Genomic DNA, 21,433 nt, shown 5'->3' with positions numbered 1-21,433 from the left:
CCTAGTACTCCTGCAGCACCCTCGCCCTCCCCTGCCTTTGCCTGCGCCCCAGGGAGGGGGCCAGCCAGCCAGAACTTGGGGCTGGGGACAGTGACAGCTGCACCAGCCCAGAGCCAACAAGATCTGTTCCCCTGGATTTTCCATGTCAGTGATTCCAAGATCAGGTCTGATTGCCCATGCGCCTTCTGAGGCCTGTCGGGGCAGAGCAGGGGGCTCAGAGTAGCCGTGGGCCTGAGCTGCCTGGAAAGAGGTGCTCCTGAAGGTGGCAGGTAGACGTGACCCTCCCACCCTGCCCATGCACGCACAAAGAAAGTAATTAGTAGGAGCAAAGGAGCCCGTCAGGAGACAGAACCTAGATTAGGGATCAACTGAGGCCAGGCCAGGTGGGGAACGGGTGGCACTTCCTGCTTGGCCTTAAGCCAGGGAGATGCTAACAGAATGGAAATTCATGCTCCAGCCCATAGCCTCTAGAGTTGGAGCCCAGAACCTTTAGGTCAAGGCAATTTAATAATAGTTTCCAAGAGGACAAGTCTGGAGTCAGAGAACTGGGTCCAGCTCTAATTTCTTCTCATACCACCTGTGTGACCTTGGACAAGTCCCTTTACCTCTCTGAGCCTCAACTTCCTCATTTGTGAAATGGGGATTTCTGTGAGGACAAATGAAACAATAGATCAGGTGCTCAGCACAGAACCTGGCATATTGTGGATGCTCAAGGCAACTGGTTTTTGTAGTAAGAGATTCTCTGTGCTTATGTCCCCCATCCTTACACAGGGAGGGGACATGGATGAAGTATGCAGTCTGGGATGAAGAGAAAGGGGAGAGGCTGGAGAACAAGCCTCTGCTGGGACAGCGACTGCAGCAGAAGTTTCCCTTGGCTACATGAGTCCATGTCCCACGTGGGAGACAGCTGCAGAACCATATTGGTGGAGTGGTATTCTTCTTTGCCAGTTGTGGCAATTTCTATTGATTACCCTTCCAACAGACATTCTCCTGAAACCCACACCCATTTCTTCATTGCAGGCAGAGCCACTTTCCATTGTAGAAACTAGAAATGCTAGACATTGTCTTTCCCAGGCTTCCTTGCATATGAGCATGTAATCTGTTCATGGAAGGAAGCACACTTCTTTGGCTGGCCATTGATGTGGGTATCTGTGATGCTGGGAGCTGCAGCTGCCATGTTGCAACCATGTAGGGACAGTCCCAAGACCAATGTGCAAAGGATCAGAAAGATGAGAGGAACTTTCTGGAACTTTCATGGCTCCAGAGTTCTTATAATGGGAGAATAAATGAAGTCACTGCTCAAGCCACTTTTGCCAGGTTTTTTATTATTTGAAGCAAAAAACATCCCAGCACCAGACTTTTTAAGCTTGAGAAAAGCATCTTGACCCACAGTGAGTCTGGGAACATATACCAGCTGTTCCTAGGGCCTCCTACTGCCCTTCTCTGGCCTGAATGAACATGGCAGACACTGAGACATCAAGGAAGGCTGCTGGATCTGAGGCCACACAACATCCCCGCAGCCCAGGCCTCCAGACAGAATTTGGTGAGTTACTAAGATCTCTCGTGTCACTCAATGTGCTCACTCCTTCCACCAACAAGGTAGACGCCAGGGCCTACAAAGTGGCCGGCCCCGGAGGAGGTGATGAAGACGCAGAGCTGAAAATACATGTCTCTACTCATCTGTTCATTCATGCATTTAATAAACTTATCCAAACCTTCAATGTCCCTCAAACTTATTTTTATAAAATTTGGTGTTTGCTTTGCGATTCCTTGGAGTATGCCCCTCAAACTCCAATATTCCAAAGTGGCCCATGAACACGGAAATTTTGGGAACTACCGTATTGCACAAGTCACTGATGCTTCTTGGCTTGTTCCCGTCTCTAAAAGAGAAGCTAATATAACTTTCTCACTGGAAAGAGAAAGTTATATTAGCCTCCCTGGTTCTGACCAAGGATCAATGAGCAGTCGTGATTTTTAGAAGCCTTCAAAGGCAGGAGGGTGTAGATTGTGGTCTAGCTTCATCATTAGATCAGATGTTTCATCATTAAGATCATCATTAAGATCATACTTCATCATTAAGTATGTTATACCGAGCAGACCTGGTTTAGAATACTGGCTCTGCCAATTATTGATGGTAAAGTCCTGGAAAAATTATTTTACCTCTCCTGGCCTCAGTGTCCACATCTGTAAATGGGGACACACAGTGCCCACCTTACCTCTCAGAATTCATTGCACTTAGCTACGTAAGTTCTTGCCACAAGAAAATGCTCCACAAATAAGAGCTATTTCTGTTGCCAGTGGTGTTCTTGTTACTGTTAGATCTCCAGCCCTCTTGAAACCTTTTCCATAAAAGCCTCAGAAAACTCTTCTGATAAAATTCATTTTAACTTAAGAGTTAGACACACCTTCAGGTAAGGGAGGAAAGACTATCTCCGCAAACCAAAGAAACTACAGGAGAATTGGAACGTCAGAGCAGAGGATACTGTAACCATCTTCTTGATCACCGCCTCATGGAGTTCTGGGGAGGGTGAAAAGAGATGATGCAAGTCAGATGGTGGGTGGTTAGTGGCCAGAAGGGGCACATGAGAACTTTGTCAGGAGTGCTGGGGATATTCCCCTTCTTGATCTGAGTGCTAATTGCACAGGTATGGTCAGCGTGTGAACATTCACTGAGGGGAACATTTATAATTAGCACCCTTTTCTGAAAGTATGTTATACTTTCAATGACAGGTTTTCAAGATTTAGTTCAATGCCAGTGTTGAATACTTCTAATTCTAATAAATGTTAAATATTGGCGCTCTTGTCCCACTGCCATGCCCCCAGTAGATGCCTCATCAGAATCTTCTGAGTTCACGTGTTTGCTGCTTTCCAGAGTTCTGGAAGGGCAGAGGCTGATAGGGAAACCGAGGCATCAGGCCCCAGAGGCTCAAGGTCACAGGGCTCCCAAGGAACTGAGTCAGGCAGAGCCCAGCAGCACCTCCCTTCCCGCAGCCCCTCCCCTCCTCCGTCCCTGGCCGCCTCCCCGGCCCGGCTCGTGTCTGCACCTAGAGAGAGTGTGGGGACCCATTAATTCCTAGGCAAACGGGCTCTGGGCGTGTGTGTCGGCAGTGGGTGCAGGGGCAGCTCAAACAGGCCTGGGCCGCCTAGTGCCCTGAGGCAGCCACGCCCTGGCCTCTAAATGACAGTGTGGAGCGTTTGGCTGTTTGCAGGGTAAACAGGAGGGCTGGAGCGATGACTGGGGAGGGGGATATGCACCTCTGCCAATCCAAAACAGAGAGCGAGTGTCGGGCTCCTCCTGCACCCGGGGGGTCGCCGAGGGCCAGCTGGGGGCCAGCCTGGGCCAGGGGCTGCTGTTAGGGTCAGCACCAGTCATCGTGAGAAGGGGAGGCTTGGCTTCATCCGCCTCCAGTGAGCTCTGCACTCTCCATCCTGGCAGCCTCTGGCTGGGCTGAGACAAGCAGTGTAAGGTTAAGCCTTACCTTCCCAGGAAAGAAAAGGGGTGGGAGAACCTGCTGAGAGAAGCCTGGGGGTCTCACTCTGCCTCCGTCTGTCTCCCCAGCGTCTGGCACAGTTCTTGGCTCTCCCGCTGAGTGGCAGCACGAGCAAATAAATACACGTGCAGAACCAGATTGCGTGGGTTCAAGTCCCGGCTCTCCCATTCATCTTTCTATGGCCTGGGGCTAGTTATTTAACCTCTCTGTGCCTCAGTTTCCTCATCTCTAAACAACAGTTGTTGTGAATATTCAACGCCCAGTAACTTCAATAGCAGGACAGTGCACTGGGAGGCCAGACTGTCTCAGGAAAGTCTTCGTTATTATTATTAAACAACATATAAATATTTTCTCATTATTAAAAAATAAACAGATGACAAAAAAGATAGAGTTTGTCTCCCCTAATATCACTCCCCTTCTCAGGGGCAGTATTACCTGTTAAAGATAATGTCACAGTTTTCCAGACCTTTTCCTGGGGAGACTCTCAAAGCAGCCCCATGAGCCGGCTGAGGGCCCCAGGCTGGTCTGAGGGACAGAGCTGTTGGGCTGGCCATCACTGTGCAAGACAGATCCTCTGGCCAAGACCATTTCCCCAGAGGCTGATGAGCATGGAGGTCCTTAGAGCAGTTTTGAGAGCTTCATGGAAAACACCTGGGCATCAAGGAGGAAGAGCACATCCAAGGCGATGCTTCCCAGTAGAAGCTGGGGGGCCCCCCGAGTCAGAGCCGCCAGCTCCCAGGCACAGGGGGTGGTGCCTCCAGTTCTCCCTCAAGCCTTCACAGGGTGTCAGGGAGAAAGTCTCGGTAGATGCTGGTAGGTCTGACTGTCTCTCCAATGCTTGTTCTGCTTTTATCATCTTCACTTTACGGTAACCTATTTATGGTAAGCCTTGCTGGTTTCCCATATGTAACATACATGATATAGGTTTACCATACCAAATATAGATTTCCTCTTAAAGTTTGTTTTGCTTTTTTTTTTTTTCTAATTTTAAACAGCAAGAGGATTTTAATTAAAATATTAAATAAATACTGTTTTGGGTGATTGGCAGAAATGGCAAAAATCATCCTGGTGGAGAAGGAAAGGGTTGAATTCTGGCACACACTGTCTTAGATAAATGAGGATGGCCTTCTCCTGAGCAAAGCCCTGAAGAGAGTTACCCAGCCACTGTGGAGGCTTGCACCAAGGCCTGGGCAGCCCACGGCAGGACTTCTGGGGAGTGGGTAGCCTGATATCCACCAGGATGTTGGAACTGAGATGTTCTAAGTTGACCCAGAGAAGGCCAAAGTTAAAGTTAGCCCTGGAAGCCTCACTTCGACCTGTCAGGGTGAGCCAGAGGAAAACCAGAGCAACACCTAGGTTTTCTCTCTTTGAGCAGCGCCTGGGGACTGAGGTCAGCCTGGCTCAGTGGAAAGAGCATGGAAAGCAGAGTTCCAGCGTCAGCACTATCCCATCAAATTGCTGTTTCCCCGGGGAGCCAAAGGGGCAGGCTCTAGAATTAGACTGTCTGGGCTCAGATTTCTTCTCTTCACTTTCTGAGTTTGTATCCTCCCACAATTTACTTGTGGCTCAGTTTCCTCATCTGTTAAATGGGAATAATAATGGTTCCTATCGGTCTTTGTGAAGATTGAGATACCTAAAGTACTTGACAGGGTCTAGCAAGGGTAAAGCTAAAACTCGATAAATGCTAACTGTCTTACTATTTCTATTCTTATCATTCATATTGTTTTAAAGCAGAAGTTTCCTAGCATGTTAGGGCCTTGGGAACCATCCTGCTTTGCCTTGGAGTCAGATGGCCTGCGTTTGCATCCAGCTCAGCCTTTGGGGATGTAATCTTAGGCAAGACCATCACAAAGCATTTAAGCCTTAGTTTCCTTGTTCATAAAATGAGGCTGATCCCTGCACTGCAGCGTTGTATCTGGATTCAATGAACTGGAGTCTGCGTATGAAGATACCTAGCACGCTGCTGGACACGCAGCAGGTATCTGACAGGTGATACGTTTCTCTCCTCGTCCCCCCAGACACACAGGAGCATGCGTGCTCACACACACACACACACACACACACACACACACATACCCTCCTATTTCAGTCTTGGCCTGAGGCTGACAAGCCCCAGATTAGTGCTCAGTGACAACTTTGGCTTTATCAGTCCCCTTAGGGGTATTTGCATATTGGTAGAGACACGAAAACACTTCCCATTTCCAAAGAGTGAAATGACAGGATTACCAGACCTCCTTCGATCGTTCATTTCATTCACTGAGGACGTAAGTGCCATACCTTCTAACAACTTTATTTCACTACAAAATAAATAAGTAAATAAATGACACACGTTTAGAAAAAAGCAAACAATTCAGAGATGAATAGAAGTAAATTTAATAGCCTCTTAAGCCTTTTTTCTCCCCCTCGAGTCTCCCTTCTGTACCCCACTTGCAATGTTGACAGCTGGTGTGCATTAGGTTCATAGAAATATGTATGTTCACCCATAGGAGTGAGAGAAAAGGAAGGAAGTTCAAAAAAAAAATCATACTATACATATGTCCCTGCATACATTTTTCACTGAATGTATCATAGCCATCTCTCCAGATGAATAGAAAGAAAAAAAAATTCATTATTGATCATAGACGCTTCATCCAATACTGTGGATGTACCATAGTTTATTCAGCCTCTCCCCTATTGATGTATATTAGTTTTGTAGGATTTTTCTAGTTTCCTCTCAACAAATTCAACCAATGTAGTCATAATCATCCATGTCCGTGTATCCTTAGGAGTTTTCATTTCTACTGGTTAGAGACCCAGAAGTGCAATTTCTAGCCAAAGTGAAAGTACTACTTGTACCCTTATCTGAGGAGTCAGAAATTTGTTGACTACAAAGCAACAACATTCTAGAAAGCCTGGCGATTTGGTGGGAGGGCAGGGTCCACATCTACTAAATACCAAACACTTGCCTCTATGAATTTTCTCAAAGTCCCATTAATCCTCGACTGGGGGAGTAGGCATAGGGAATACCCATCACACAGATGTGGAAATGGAGGCTCGGAGAGAAGAAAGCACTTGCGCAGACTGGGGGCTTCTGAGATCTCAGCCCAACTCCAGGGCGCTGAAGAGCTTTTACCCCCTCATAGTTGCCCCTGTGGGTTGAGCCGTAAGCAGAAGGTATCTGGTGCAGGAAGACCTGAAAGTTTCCAAAGGTGAGAGGTGTCTGCTGTTGGGGCATCTTTCTGCTCAGGAACAATCAGTGTTATTAATTGTCTCTGTCTTTCCTTCTCCCTGTTTCCAATCCATCAACCTCCTGGCTAAGCATCACCTTTGACGGAAAGACAGAAGAAATCTGCCTATCTAGAACACCTAAGGATGCTCGGGTGGCCTCCTTTCCTTTTCTTATCTCTGCAGGCTGGGGAGGAAGCTGATGCTTTGCTGATGACCTATGGGCCCCACCACGCTGAACTGGTGGGAAGCTCAGGTGGCAGAAAGACTGGCTGGGGCACAGTGGGAACCTTGGCATTTCTGAATCTACGGAAGCCTGAGGGAGGAGAATCCTTCAGTCTGGGCCATGGGGCCTGGAAAGAAACTTCTGGCTTCTAGACGTTCAGATAACTAATTTGAATAGTGAAGAAATGGAGGCAGACAGATTAGAGACAGAATAAGGTGAGGAGACACAAATGACAGAGAGAGACCATCTGATTTACCGGAGCTAGAGTCAAAACGTTTACGAGGTCATCACAGGGGTCATTCAAAGGCACTATTTGAATCTTATTTGACTAGTGGGATAGTCAGTGTGGTCAGAGGGTCACCCCACACGGACCAAGACAGCACACAGCAGTTCTCCTAAGTAATGATTGACGTCTGTACTGCATGTTCGGGTTCCCAGAGCCTTCCTCTCGTGACCTCATGGAATCCTTGCAAATTTCCAGTGAGGCCACAAGCAGGAGGTCCCTTTTTCATACAAAGAAACTGAGGTTGAAAATCCAAGGGCAATGGGAAGCAGAGCTGGAAGGACCTGCTTCCAGGAAGCTGGAGGAGCCTGAAGACAGATTGGCAGGGAGCCTCAGACTCAGACCCTTCTCCCACCCTACCCCCTTCCCTGCCAAAATGCACAGAGTTCAAGCTTAGAACCACACGGGCTCTGGTCTGATCAAGGAGATGAGCCATCTCTGGCAGAGGCCAGGGTGAAGAAGAGAATGAAAGGCTTAGTTCTCCTGTATCACCAAATGTTTTTAAAAAAAATCTTAAGTGTTTCAGTGTTTGATATATGCCGACCCCCATGGTGCAGAGTCCAAGGCATGCACCCCTCTTGAAGGCCAGGGACATCTTGGCTCCTTTCCTTAACCATGGGCTGGGCACAGACTAATTCCTTTAGAACCAGGCAGCTCTGAGTTCTGATTCTGCCTCAGGCACTGGCTGCTGTGTGCCATTGGGCATGTCACTGCACCTCTCTGAGCCTCATTCTGGGTCATCATCTGTAAAGAACAGACGAAGGAAATATTGTGAAGGGGAAAATACATAGAAAGATATCCCAGAGCGCTTAGCTCAGGGCCTGGCAAGGGGGTGAGCAATAAACAGCTGTATTCCTTCCTTCTGTGGCCCTTTAATGAGGTTTTCCTGTTGCCAGCACAGAGCAGAGGCTGTCAGATGTGAGCCTGCACAGAGATCCCCTGGACAGTGGGCCCAAACAGCAGATCTTCTGACTCAGAGGCCTGAGGGAGGCCCAGGAATCTGGCTGGTAGGGGACCCTAGGACTACACACTGATGGCAATTCCCTTAGGCAAAGGCCAGAGGGGTCCAAGCGCAGTCCTAAGAAATGTCCTGGGCTCTGCGTGGTCCCTGGTGGCTTGGGAAAGGCTCTTTCTGATGGGCTCCAGCCTGATGCATCCCCAAGCACCCTCGCTCCCTGGTCCTGCCACTCCCCAGGCTATACTGGCCTCCCTCACTGCCTGGAGGGCTGAGGTGTGCCACGTTTAATCCCTGTGGCTCGCCGGGAAGAGGGGATTGCAGAAGGAGGCCAAGCATCCTAATTCAGCACCCCTCTGCTTCCCCCTCTCTTGCCCCCTCAGCCCTCACTCCAGCTCCCAGCACAGGCAGTGTGGGCCTCAGCACGTCAGCCTCCTCCCCAGGGTCCCCTGGATCGCCTCTTGTGTGCCCTTCCCAGCCGGCCACCAGCACAGTCCAGCCTTGCACCCAGCCTGGGGTTTCCACGGCTCCTGCTGCCCCCTTGAGGTCAGTTCCTGCAGCGTTGCTCCTGAGCCCTGACCGTACTTTGAAGATGCTGGGAAAAGTCAGCCAGGGACAGGCAACCCCCAAGGAGTGAGGGAGGTCAAGAGGGTGGTTCTGCTCCTGCCCATGGCATCACTCATCGACTGGATACCCAGAGCCCAGCCAGAGCCCACCTGGATGGCAATGGGGTACAAGAGAAAGGATCTACGTCATGGGGTGGTTCTGCACTCCCCTTGACCTCCTTATCTGTAAAATGGGAATAATGATGCTGGCACCCCTACATGGCCTTTGAGAGAACTTGACCAGTAGGAGATAATAATGATTATGAGTATGGCTAAGTTTTATGCCCTGCCTCCCAGCAAGTTCAAGGTAGCCTCTACCATCACCTCTGCATCTCTCTCCCATCTCTTTCCTCGTTCTTCTCTCTCAGGCTTTCTCGGTTCTCTGTCGCCTTGAATCGAGTCACTTGTCAACTTCTCCAGGTCAGCTGTCCAGCATCGTTATCCTGGCACAGGGTGCATCCAGGTCTTTGCACGGAGGAGGTGTGCCGCTCCCCAGATTGAAAAGGACGGGGTGCTGACCCACAGAGAGCTGCTCTGGACCGAGCCGGGGCTAGAGCCATAGCCCAGTCTTACAGTGCTCCAGACTCTGGGTGAGGCAGAAATAGAATATTTCAGGTTTATGGCCAAAGGAGACTCTTAGAGCCTCACCTGCCAAGTAGCAAGAATGGCAGCTCTCAATTATTAAGCACCTACTGTCTTCCAGGCATCAGACAATGTCTTCTCTCACCAGATCATCTGAAGTAACACCGAGGTAGGGTATACTGGTCCCATTTTACAGGTGAGAAAACCAAGGCTTGAAGAGATGAGAAGCCTTGCTCAAGTTCATACAGCTAAAGACGGGAGAATGTGGGTCAGCCTCCCCGTCTGCCTGGCTCACAAACTTCTGTGTCCTTGCCCTCATGGGTCGTGTGGCCCACCCTGCCCAGCTATGGGAGGCCTGTGCCCTGCTGGGGGAGCGGTCACCGTGCACAATGCTGAGGAGTCCCTCATGCCTCAGTCCAGGCTTCCCCGACGGCTGGGGTCCTTCTGGATCTTACGTCACCCTCTACAGCTCCTCAGCCACCCCAAATCCGGGAAAGGCCTCCCAGATGGAGGAGGTCCACTCTGTCAGCACCCACACAGGCAGTCAAGGGCTCTAGGTTCAAAGTGCCTGAGCGCTTGCTCTTCTGGCCCCAGTAAGTTACACAGACTACTGGAGGATCCTTCCCAGCACGGCTCAGGGACTCAGATTTCCCGGCTCTGCCACTTCCTAGCAGCATGGCCTTCCTGAACACTGGTGCCTGCACTTGGGAAATGGCGATCATAAGGGTACTGACCTCCAAGGGTTGGCAGGAGGATCCAGTGAGCTAAGACTGTCAGGTGCTTACCCAGCATAACCTCTGACAGGAGGTGGGTGCCCCCTCAGGGGCAGCTGTCATCAGTACTGTCAATTCGCTGATCATCTCATGCTGATCTGGAGTCTTTGTCTCTGCAAAAGATAAAATGGAGGGACTTCCCTGGTGGCGCAGTGGTTAAGAATCCGCCTGCCAATGCGGGGGACACAGGTTAGAGCCCTGGTCCGGGAAAATCCTACATGCTGTGGAGCAACTAAGCCCGTGCGCCACAACTACTGAGCCCGCGCGCCTAGAGCCCGTGCTCCGCAACAAGAGAAGCCACCGCAATGAGAAGGCCTCTCACCGCAACGAAGAGTAACCCCCGCTCGCCACAACTAGAGAAAGCCCGCGCGCAACAACGAAGACCCAACGCAGCCAAAAGTGAATAAATAAATAAATTTATTAAAAAAAAATAGAATGGAAAAAATAATTTGTGATGGAATAATAAAGATAACTTCATAGTTAGCCAAGATTTTTCAAAACAAAGGGCACGTGAGGTCAAATAGTAAATGAAGTCTTTGCTCTTAGAAAGGGAACTGCTGCTCTGAAGTATTTGGGTCTTAACACAGAAGTGAGGGTCTTTCAGAAACGGCTGTTCTGGAATTTGTCCTTGAGTCTGCCAGAGGTCACAGGAAAGAGACAGGGCATTGTGCTATTTGAAGGGTGGTTATGAAACCATCTCTGCTGACTGGTTCCCAGAACTCTGCTCTTTGCTTTGAACTCTGCAGACTGCAGGTGATGTGGAAATAGCCTTGCTCCTAATTCTGCATTTCCTTGTTTCTGCAGCAGTCCCCACTCTGCCCTTGGGCGTGCTGCAGCCGTGAAAGCTGTAATCTGGGCCTGGGTAAGAGGGCCTGCTCACAGTCAGCCAGCCGTGTCACCCTGGGCAAGTCACACGTCTCTGGACTTCCTTCTCCTCATCAGTAAAACAAGGCAGTCGAACTAGGTGGTAAGTTACTGACACCTTGAAATTCTTGGATTTCTCTTCAGTAAATATTAAACGATTGCCTTCTCTTCCTAGCCACAAAGAATTCAAGTGTATCTGGATCATCTCTGCCCAATCCAGGGCCTATTACAGCGGAAAGGACCTAATACCCCCAAGTTGGTAATTAACTGACTGAAAGAACATGGCAAGCCACATCTCACTGACCCTATTTCTCCACCTCAAAATGATCTAAAACCTCCATCACAGGGCTGTTGAGAGTGACAGCACATACAAAGCCCCTAACACATAGTAGGCCCTCAGGAATCCTCTGTTGAAGGACAGGGCCCCTGTAGAGGTGGTTTGAATGCAGCTACTGGCTCACACAATGGAATGCTGCTCCTGCTTCCCCAGCAAGTTGGGGACATGTTTGTCCCCATCAAAGGTCCAGGTTCCAGCAAGACATGCACCAGCCAGCACACCCAGAAGGAAGGAGCTCTATTATTTTCTGTGATGAGCTTGGAAATAGCTACAGGTTTAAGCCTATTGATGCAAAAACACTGGTTTGTTCTCGAAATTAGAGTTGAATTCTTTACCCAGGAAGAGAATTTTCAGAGAAGCCAGTTGTCCTCTAAAAAAAAAAAAAAAAAATCACACATATTTTTTTTCAAGGCTGGATGATGAGGTAGGCCCTTTCTCTAGTGTTCCAGCACCATGGAATCCAAGAAGGTTCAAGATAGAAGGCACCTTAGAGAACTCAAGCTCAACCCCTCATCAGACGAGTAAAGAAATTGAAGATCCAGAGAGAGAGAGGGAGTCCCAGGTAATGCAGGCAGTTGTTAATACAGGATGGGGTGAAATTAAATGAGCAAATTAACTGTCACTGCACAGTACCGTATTTTCTGCTTTGAACAGCACTTTCACACCCATGTGCACACTTAACGACCCCATGAGGTAGATATCAGTATCTCTGATTGACAAATGAGGAAATTAAAGTTCACAGTATTGGAGGGATCTGCTCGTGATCACCTGGCCTTTTCCCCTAAGTCCCTGTGGCTGAACCAGAACTTCTCTCCATGGCTGTGGGAAGTGGTGGCATGATTCTGAAGGGAGGGAGACATGCTTGGGCTCCCGGGGCCCAGCATGTCAGCCTGTAGGAGTCGAGGGGAAGGCTGTGTGTGTCGGGGCAACTGTCGAGCGTGGGTACAGAGTGGTTACTCCCATGCCCTGGGTCAGGAAAGATGGACTGCGCCACCCCCGAGTTTTGTCCACAGGCCCAGGCTCATACCATGTACCAGAGGTGTCAGAGAATGTGGCCTCTGGCTTATCTGAAGAGACAGAGCTAATTCCCATGAACCAATTGGAAAGAGTGTCATTCAGCAATAAAAAGGAACAAACTACTAACACAACAACGGGGAAGACACTCAGAAACAGTGTGTTGAGTAGAAGAAGCCAGGCTCAAAAGAATACATGTTGTATGATTCCATTTATACGAAACTCTGGAAAACACTAATCTATAGAGACCTGGCACAGAGTGAGTGAACGGAATAGAAAGGAATGAGGTGGGACTAGATACAGTTGGGTTTACATAGATAGATTCCTTGACCAGAGGGACAGGGAGAAATGATCAGTATTAAGCCTCTCCCAAGGAGCTAACCAGTTTTGGAATGAGTGGAGGCCCTTAGACAGAATTCCCCTGCTCCCCACTTTGACTTTTCTTGTTCTTCTTGCTGAACCTCCATTGCTTTCCTCTCGGCTCCCCCAGACTTCTGACCTTGGCCTGCAGGCAGTCTGCACACACCTCTTGGCTTTCCCTGCAGAGGTCCTTGGGGCTCTCCCAGACCCCACTGCCCTCCTCTATATGTCCTGACCCTCTTCCCTCCAGCCAGAACAAACCAGCCCCCCAATCTGTCACACTCACAGCCAGGGAGGAATCCTGCACCACGAGACATGAACTGCAAACTGGTGGACGAAGTTGCAAGATCCTGCACAAAGGGATTAGTCTATCTTTCTCTGATGTTCTTTCAAACAGATTCATTTCTCCTTTGATGTTCTCATGAAAATTCAGATTTTTCTTTCTGGCAAGACCATACGCTGAAGTTTAGAAGAAATTTAGATTAAGCTTAGAAGGGAAATGCAGCGGCTTGTTGGGGTAAGATCATTGGCTTTGAGATGAGATAAATGTGAGTTCAAATCCCAACTCGGCCACATCTGTAAAAGCCTGACTTTCAAATAGCAGGCCTGGCACACAAGAGCCGAAGTGATAACCACAGTGATTCATGCTGAGGATGTTTGCAAAGCACCTTCCTGTGCAGGCTTCATTTAATCTTCACAACCACCCCATGAGGCAGGAAACGTTTACAGAAGAGGAAACTCAGGGTCAGACCCAACATGATTAGAAATGGAGGTGAGTTTCTCCCCAGAGGAGGAGGTGGCTTTAAAGCTGAAATTCGCAGCCCCTCTGCCATATCATTGTGTTTTTATTACTTTTGATAGCCTAACCTCTAGGAAATTACTTTGCATCTTGTATGGTGAAGGGTCTATCTCCTCAACTGGACTGCCATTTATTTGATTAAAGGACTTGCATCTCCTTCACCTCTGTATCATCACCCCCTCCCCACGTTTGAGCAGTTCATGAAATAGCAACTGATTGACATGAACAGGCTTTGGAGAGAATTTTTCAACAGCCCAGCTATCTTTCCCTCTCCACCCATTAATAAAAAGTCATCTTAAATATGAATGTTCCATTATAAAAGTAAACATATCAAATGCAGAAAATTCAGAAAACTATAAAAATAAGGAGAAAAAAATAATTTATGCTCTAACCACCCAAAAGTATTATTTTGTCTTATCTCCTTCCAATCTCCCTGTGCAGAGATTTTTATTATTGCTCTTTATCTAAGAGACTATTCATTATAAATGTTTATTTTATTTTTACAATAAAAAAGTATATTTGTACATTGGAAAAGGGAAAAAAACCCTGAAAAATAATACAAGTTACTCAAAAGATTACAACCAAGAGATAGTTGATGTTAAAATACTTGGCATATTTTGACTTGACTTCTCCGCATTTCATTCTGAGGACCCCGAATTGAAGAATGGGGGGCTCCCAGGCCTGGCTGAGGTTCAGATCAGCCAAAGAACATCTCTACAATCCATGAAACCAGACTGCATAAGGCAGAGGTGTTTGTTCAGCTGTTTTAATCTAATGTTGAATGTGTAGGATTATATAGGAAAGTATAGGATTTCTTATTTACTCTTTTTTTTTATATATATACAGCAGGTTCTTATTAGTTATCCATTTTATACATATTAGTGTATATATGTCAATCCCAGTCTCCCATTAATGACTACTTGATAATTCTATCATATGGCTGAACCCAAAATCATTTCACCAGTTCCGAGTAGTGGTTGGGCATGTTGGTGGTTTTCAACCCTTCATATTTGGAAGCACCAGTGAAACCGACATCGCTGCTGTTACCTCTGCTAGCAGGCTCTCTGGTCATTGACTCAGAGGTAACCAGGACAGCCACATGGGCGCTTGGATCCCAAAGGCTGAGTTTCACCCACCTTCCCGTTCTTTTCGGTATAAGCCTGAGTGCCCGTGGATCTGAGAGAGCCGATGGATTTGATTCATCTGGAGGAGCAAGTTGCTGATGAGGAAATGACTTTGTGGGTTCCCCCTAGGAACCTCCTGCAATTTTTCTAGAGTGTCAGCTTCTGATCTCCCTTATAGATGGATGCACGGGGATAGAGAGGGCAAAAAACGTAGAAAAGGGACTTTTAAAAGTGAATATGTGAAATACACTGCCATGTGTAAAATAGCTAGTGGGAACCTGTGGTATAGCACAGGAAGCTCAGCTCGGTGCTCTGTGCTGACCTAGATGGGTGGGATGGGGGGGTGGTTCAAGAGGGAGGGGATATATATATATGTATAGCTGATTCATTTCACTGTACAACAGAAACTAACACAACATTGTAAAGCAATTATACTCCAATGAAAAAAATGAATATTTGCACATGAAAAACATTTCAACACTTCAGGGGAAGAAAAGGAAAAAGACAACAAAAAGTAATCTCTCTCTCACACCCAGATTCCCTATTACCTTTCCATAGGCAAATATTGTCCATGGTTTCTCATGTCTTCAGGAACTGTCTACACTTACACAATCATTTCTCTATCTTTCCACCTATCTATTCACTTGTCCAGCTATCTTTTTTCCATGTACCTATATAGCTAGCTACTCATCCATCCATCTATCCATCCATCCATCCATCCATTCATCTATCTATCCATCCGTCCATCCATATAAAAAACCAGGAATCTTTAAATGAATGTTAACCACAAATAGAGCAGTTTAGAATGGACTTTAAGAGGTAGCACCCTGCTTCCCCAGCCCAGCCACCCACCTGCTTTGTAACATTAGCCAAGATACCTTACTTCTCTCTGCCTCGATTTCCTAATATGAAAAGATGAGTTCCCTAATACCCCCCAAGGGGGCTGTGAATGTGCCTTGGAATGTGGAGACAGGAAGGCCGATGGGACAGTGGATGGAGAGTCTCGCTCTCCCAAGACCTGCAGGGAGGAAGGACATCAGTGAGGTTTTCCACCCAAATGAGTGCACAGGAGAGGAGAAAGGTGAAGCAAGGTGGCCAAGGGGAGTTCACCCTTGGGCACAGGTTGGTCACATTGGCACCCCTGCCTGGTGGAAGGGGACAGAGTGATGTTTCATAAACATTACCTCACCTGCTTTGCGGGAGATAAGGTGTTTGCTAAACTTTGTGGGGAGAGCAGGACCTTCCGCGTGACCACAACCAGGACGGTTGCCTGCTCAGACCGGCTGCCGGGACCTCCAGCTCAGCTTGCCCAAAATACAGGAACCAGCAAACAGCACTGGGTCTATTTAGTGTAAATAGAGGCAAATTCTCGGGAGATAAAGGACAAAGAGGTCACAGCTGGGAGAGGGACAGTGGCCTCCTCATGAGCCAGTGTCTGCGAACAGCTTTGCAATGTGGGGTTCAGGCTCCTGGTATGGCATTAGCTCCCTCTGGGGTTTGCATCAGGGCCTCTGTGTGGCATAACCACGTGAAGGGTGCCCCCTGGAGTTGTGCATTGGGGCAGACTGGCATGTACACATCAACGCGCTTATTGGTCCTTGACTATTTGGAAATTCTATTGATTTGAGAAGTCCGTCACTGTCCGTGCTGGCACTGGGCCCATCCACGTTTGGCTTTCGCATTCTGTGCTTCCTAATGCCATTTCTTAATTATGATTACACAGCTTTAGTACGTAGACTTGATGTTAAGTAATGGCCCTAAGTAAGAGTGAATTTTAATTAAGCTTCATTCAGAGCCTGCCTCTGATTGCCAAAGATTTGCAGCCTGAGAAGGGGAAAGCCTGCCTGTGTACAAAACTCTGACCTTTGTGCTCCTGAGCTGTCTCGACCAGATGGGTTTGCTTGATTTTCTGGCCTCAGGAGCACATTTCTTCACCACGCTGCAGGGGATATAAACTACACTCCCACCTTCCCTCCCAGCCAGCCGCAAACTCAGCCCAGGCAACAAGAAAACAGAACAAAACTATCCTGAGTGTAGGGGGACTACACTTCCTGAGGCTCAGCCCAGGGGTCAGCATCTCTTGGCGGAATATCACCCACATTGCCCACCTTGTCTTAGGAAATAAAGCTCACTCACTGTTCTCCAGTTCTCACGATACCCACTCTACAGATGAGAAAACCAAAGCTCTCAGAGGCTAAGGCTCACGGCTAGTGGGGGTAGAGGGAAGACTAGAAATCAGATCTGGTCTCAACGCCTGTGCCCTCCTCTGGTTAGAACACAGCCTTCCAGTACATGGCGAACATCTATGAGTTTGGGAGAAACCAACTTCCTTTTATTTCCTATCGGGCCGCTTAAACCAGTGTATCCCAAACTTTAGGGTTCGTACGCCATGCAGGTGAGTTTTACCACATCCGTAAACACAATCATGTACTTAACAGTGAAGAACAAACTCATTCGTTTTAAAACAAAACTTTATGTACTACCATAGAAACTGCTATCAAGCAAAAGTGATCATAAAAATACAACCATGAAAAATGAAACAATGTTATTAAATCCAAAGCAGAAAATGTTACCTTCTAAAAGTCCAAGACTCAGGCCTGGTTTTTATCTAAAAAAGAAGATGAGAAAAATATGAAAAACATGAGCATGAAACTGCGACTTTGTCCTTGAGATAATCAGAAGGCTTGAAAGAGAGTTGGAAAGATAATCATTATGTCACAATGTGACTCAGTGGTACTTAAAGTCCTATCCAAGTGCCACCTAAGAACGACTCAACTGCCCAACACTTTCCAAGATACTGATCTAGGCCTTTAGCACATGGTTCCAGGCTTTGCCTCTGAGTAATACTGCCCTTCAGCTGCCCCACGGATGACAAAATTCTGGCCAGAATTTTAGCTCTCCTATCGCCCAGCCCTGGCCCAAGGATGAGGTGTGGATATTCCTTTGGTGTTTCAAGTGCAAACACAGTGAAATCAAGGCCGGCTGGCGGGGTGGGTTCAGCTGCAGAGGACAAGCCTGACTGCCCTGTGCTGAATGTCATCGCCAGATCAGTCTCTTTCAGGATACTGAAGTTCCCGCCTTATCAAATCACCCACTGAAGCTAAGCTCTAAAAACATTTCGATTTTTCTAGAAGGAAAAGGTAAGTGGAAAATGCACTTTTCAATTACCTTGAAAAAAAAAGGGGCAATTTCACTCACAAATGACATACTTAGAAGCTCAGTTTGAAAACAGCAATTCAAATGAATCCCAGGCCAAATTAAAAGGGGGGGAAAAAAAAAAGGAAATCATTTATTAATCCCCTTCCATCTACTCCTTCTGACTGAGTGAATCTTCCTTAGACTCAAAAAAAGGATAAATGGGCTTGAAACAATTAAATAAGCACTTTATGACTTTAATAATCCAAGCCACAGAACTTTTCCATTAAAAGTTGGGTATTTAGAAGACCTAACCAGTCTAGTGACCCCAAAACCACCGTGTTTCAGGTGTTCTTCTAAATGGAGCTGGAGAAGGACTCTCTGCTCTTCTCCAAGGGATTTGAGGTGAAGTTTCAACCAAACCCTTTAACAGAGCCAAAGACTCTTAGGTAAACCTGCCCAATCTCTTCCCACTTCCTACACCTGGAAAACTTCACTAGAAAAGAAGGTACCTTGCTTGAAGTAGAAAAACAATATGGAAATTAACTTATGCCAGACAACCATCATTATCCCATGAAAACCACTACCCATTCTTTTTTTCTTGATGTTTTTAATGCCTGGTATCGGAGTGATGGTTGATGGTTTCTTAAGGCATACTTAGCATATTTTCTCCTACCATGAATAACAACAGCTGGAGCCAGACTGCTCAGGGGTTGAATTTCTACTCTGCAAGTTACCAGCTGTGGAACTTGGAACCTCAGTTTCCCCATCTGTAAAATGGGGATAATAATAGCACCTACCTCATATCGGATTGTTGTAAGGATTAAATGAGAGCATGCTTAGCACAATGCATGGCACATAGTCACTGCTCAGTGGACAGTCGATGGTTGACATTAACCCTGGCTCAAGCTTGTGTTGTGGTTTATCTCAGCAACTACTGACTTGCCTTTTGGGAGAAGTCGCTCCTATGCTCAGAAGTATTCAGAAGACCTGCAGGAAGGTGGTGAGCGACTCAACTCCTCTGTGAGTCTCTGGGATGCTTCTCTGTCCTCACTTCAGTTTTCTGCCCACCACGTGGGCCAAAGAGCACTGGCCAGAAGCAGGCGCGATCATTTTCCTGAGGACCTGGCTGGAGGGATGGGGCCATATGTAGCACATGAAAGAGGCATGTGCTCAGACCAGCACTGTCTTGGAAATCCATTTTGACTGTGGATCCAAAGAAAATCCTTCCAGACTTCGTGCCACACACCAAATCCTGCACACACGTATGCATTTCTCTCTCCCTATGCATATCCCCCGCACATCTGAGCGAACACCTGTCCCCGCACATGACATCTCATGCACATAGCTGTCCGGCCCTTTGATAAAATGCTCTGTTTCTCCCCAAGTGAAGCTTAATGTGCCTCTGCCTGGGGATTTATACCAAGCAATAAAATCCGCAGAATAGAGAAATGCAAATAGATTGTATAATATAATATTATCATTGTCAACACAGAAGACTTTTATTTACAGCCCCCCAAAAGAAAATACACTGTAGTGTCATTTGTTTCAGGGAATGCAAAAAAGGTTTCAACAACTAACAGGGCATGTTTCTGAGCAAAATATGCCCCATATATGATGTCGGAACACATATTGTCAGTGGCCGCTCGTGTGTCTGTGTTCTTGCAAACAAACCCGTGGAGTCGAGTTAGAGAAGGTCACTTCCAGCCTCTTTGAACCACAGGCCACCTGCCTTGTCCACACACAAACCAAGCAGCGCAGATTTATTTGGCAGGAGAGGGCCTCTGAGGCCGGCCATACCCGAGGAGCACATCTCAGGACGAGGTGTCTGAAGTGTCGCTGACTTGGCTTCCTGAGGAACTGAAGGGGGATGTGACAGAGGCCAAGTGAACAGGGTTCATGCTTTGAGCCAAGAGGCAGTAAGGAGGAAATGCAGGAGAGCAGACAGAGGCAGTGACTCCATCTTTTCTCTGGGCTGCATCCCTACAAGCTGAATCCCCACATTCCCCAAAGCTAGAGATCCTTCCATCAACGCTTTTGTTGCACAGGTTACTGACCTCTAATGAGACCAATGTTTTTCATGGATTTGGTTAGAAAATAAATCTGTTATTTTATTTAGGGATTTGGGTGTCCTGTGAGACCTGGTCCCAGTGATAATTTCATTTCTGTCTGAGAGGGAAGGGTGTAAATTTATAAAGCTTCAAACAGTAATAATTACCTGAAAGACATTTTATGCAAAAAAAATATATATTCTAGCTGTTTCACCCAATAGCGCTAAGAAATATGCAGGTATCATTAGAGCCACTTTATAGATGAGAACACAGAGGCTTGAGAGAAGTAAAGTGCATTATCCACGGTCACCCAGCTTGTAAGAGGGAGAACCGAGACGCACATTCAGGTCTGTTTGACTCCAGAGGCCATGACCGTGAACTTTACCCTAACCTGCCTGACCACCCATTACGAAAGCCTCGGCCTGTGCTGGGTGCCCCAACAAGGGTACGTCATTCAATCCTCCCAGGTGAGGTAGGCATTATGTTTCCAACACACGGATGAACAAAGTGAGGCTCCGGAGAGGAAAAGCATTTTCCCAAGTCACGCAGATGTTATGGATCTTGACTGGGATTCGGACCCCAAGCCCTGATTCCAAATCCTGTGGGATATAAAATGAGAGCTTGAAGGTGTAGTGATTATACCTTCCCCAGCCCACCATGCTCCCTATCAGTCCTACATGTTGGGTGAGTTTCATGGGTAATCAAATCAGTAACCTCATTTTGCAACCTACAATTCCTATTTTTTTGCTTGCAGCTCATTTGGACAAGGAAGGCCCCCATGTTTGAGAAGACAGTTCAGTAAAGCACTCTTGACCATCCCCAGGGTTTCTGCATCCAGGGTGGGTTGGATGGGTCATAACAACCGACTCCAGTTAAAGAAGGAAGGGAGGAAACCCCACCCCAGAGAGCAAGCTGATCTCCCAGGGGTTAAATGCCACGACCCTCCTAACTCAGTCCTGACCCATCCATCACAGATCCCCTGGTGACCTTCCACCATGTGCCCCAAAGTCAAGACAGAACCCAAGGAATGGTGAGTTCTGGGAATGGTGAGTTCTGTCAATCTGCTTTCACTGGACCCCATCATCACAGGGAGGTCAGAATGGAGAGGACTCACTTATTCGGGCAACAAATATTGGTGACCATGAAATTGGTGGCACCATGTCATGGGCTGGGGATTTGGTGGAGAGGAGCACAGACACATTCTCCGGTATCTGGGACTTATATCCTAGTCAGGGAAACAGATGAGAATCGGGGAAACAGATAAAGCAGACCAGCTATCAGATGGTGCTAAGTGTAAGAAGACAATAAAACAGGGGGTGTGATACTGGGGAGTTTGGGGGGTAACATTAGATGCAGAGGTCAGAGAAGGCTTCCCTGAGGAGGTAACACTGACTGGGACCTGACTGATGGGAAGGAGCTGCCCTAGGAAGACCTGGGCATCCCGAGCAGCCCTGGGGAACTCTGTTTGGGGCAGTCACCCGTCAGAGTGTCCATGATGACAGGAAGGTCACAAGAATCCCCAGACTCTAATTTCAGTCCACAACGAATCACATCCCTCTGCGAGCACCACGGCCCCAAACCCCCACTGCAGCCACACGCCCACAGCAGCAGCTTGTTTGACCAACAGAGT

At 47.6% G+C, this 21,433-nt stretch overlaps 1 long non-coding RNA gene across 1 annotated transcript; it reads right to left on the bottom strand.

The window, feature by feature from the left end:
• Positions 1-1,305: 1,305 nt before the first annotated feature.
• Positions 1,306-19,964, bottom strand: LOC309658263. The gene is made up of 2 exons (XR_014262155.1): positions 17,191-19,964; positions 1,306-13,153 (listed from the first exon to the last, which is right to left on the bottom strand). It is a non-coding gene; the product is annotated as an uncharacterized lncRNA (long non-coding RNA).
• Positions 19,965-21,433: the final 1,469 nt, after the last annotated feature.

The sequence above is a fragment of the Balaenoptera physalus genome (genome assembly GCF_965194825.1).
Source record: "Balaenoptera physalus genome assembly, chromosome: 3".
Taxonomy (NCBI): domain Eukaryota; kingdom Metazoa; phylum Chordata; class Mammalia; order Artiodactyla; family Balaenopteridae; genus Balaenoptera; species Balaenoptera physalus.
Note: the sequence above shows the minus strand (reverse complement) of the source record. Positions and strands in the feature narration are given on the sequence as shown.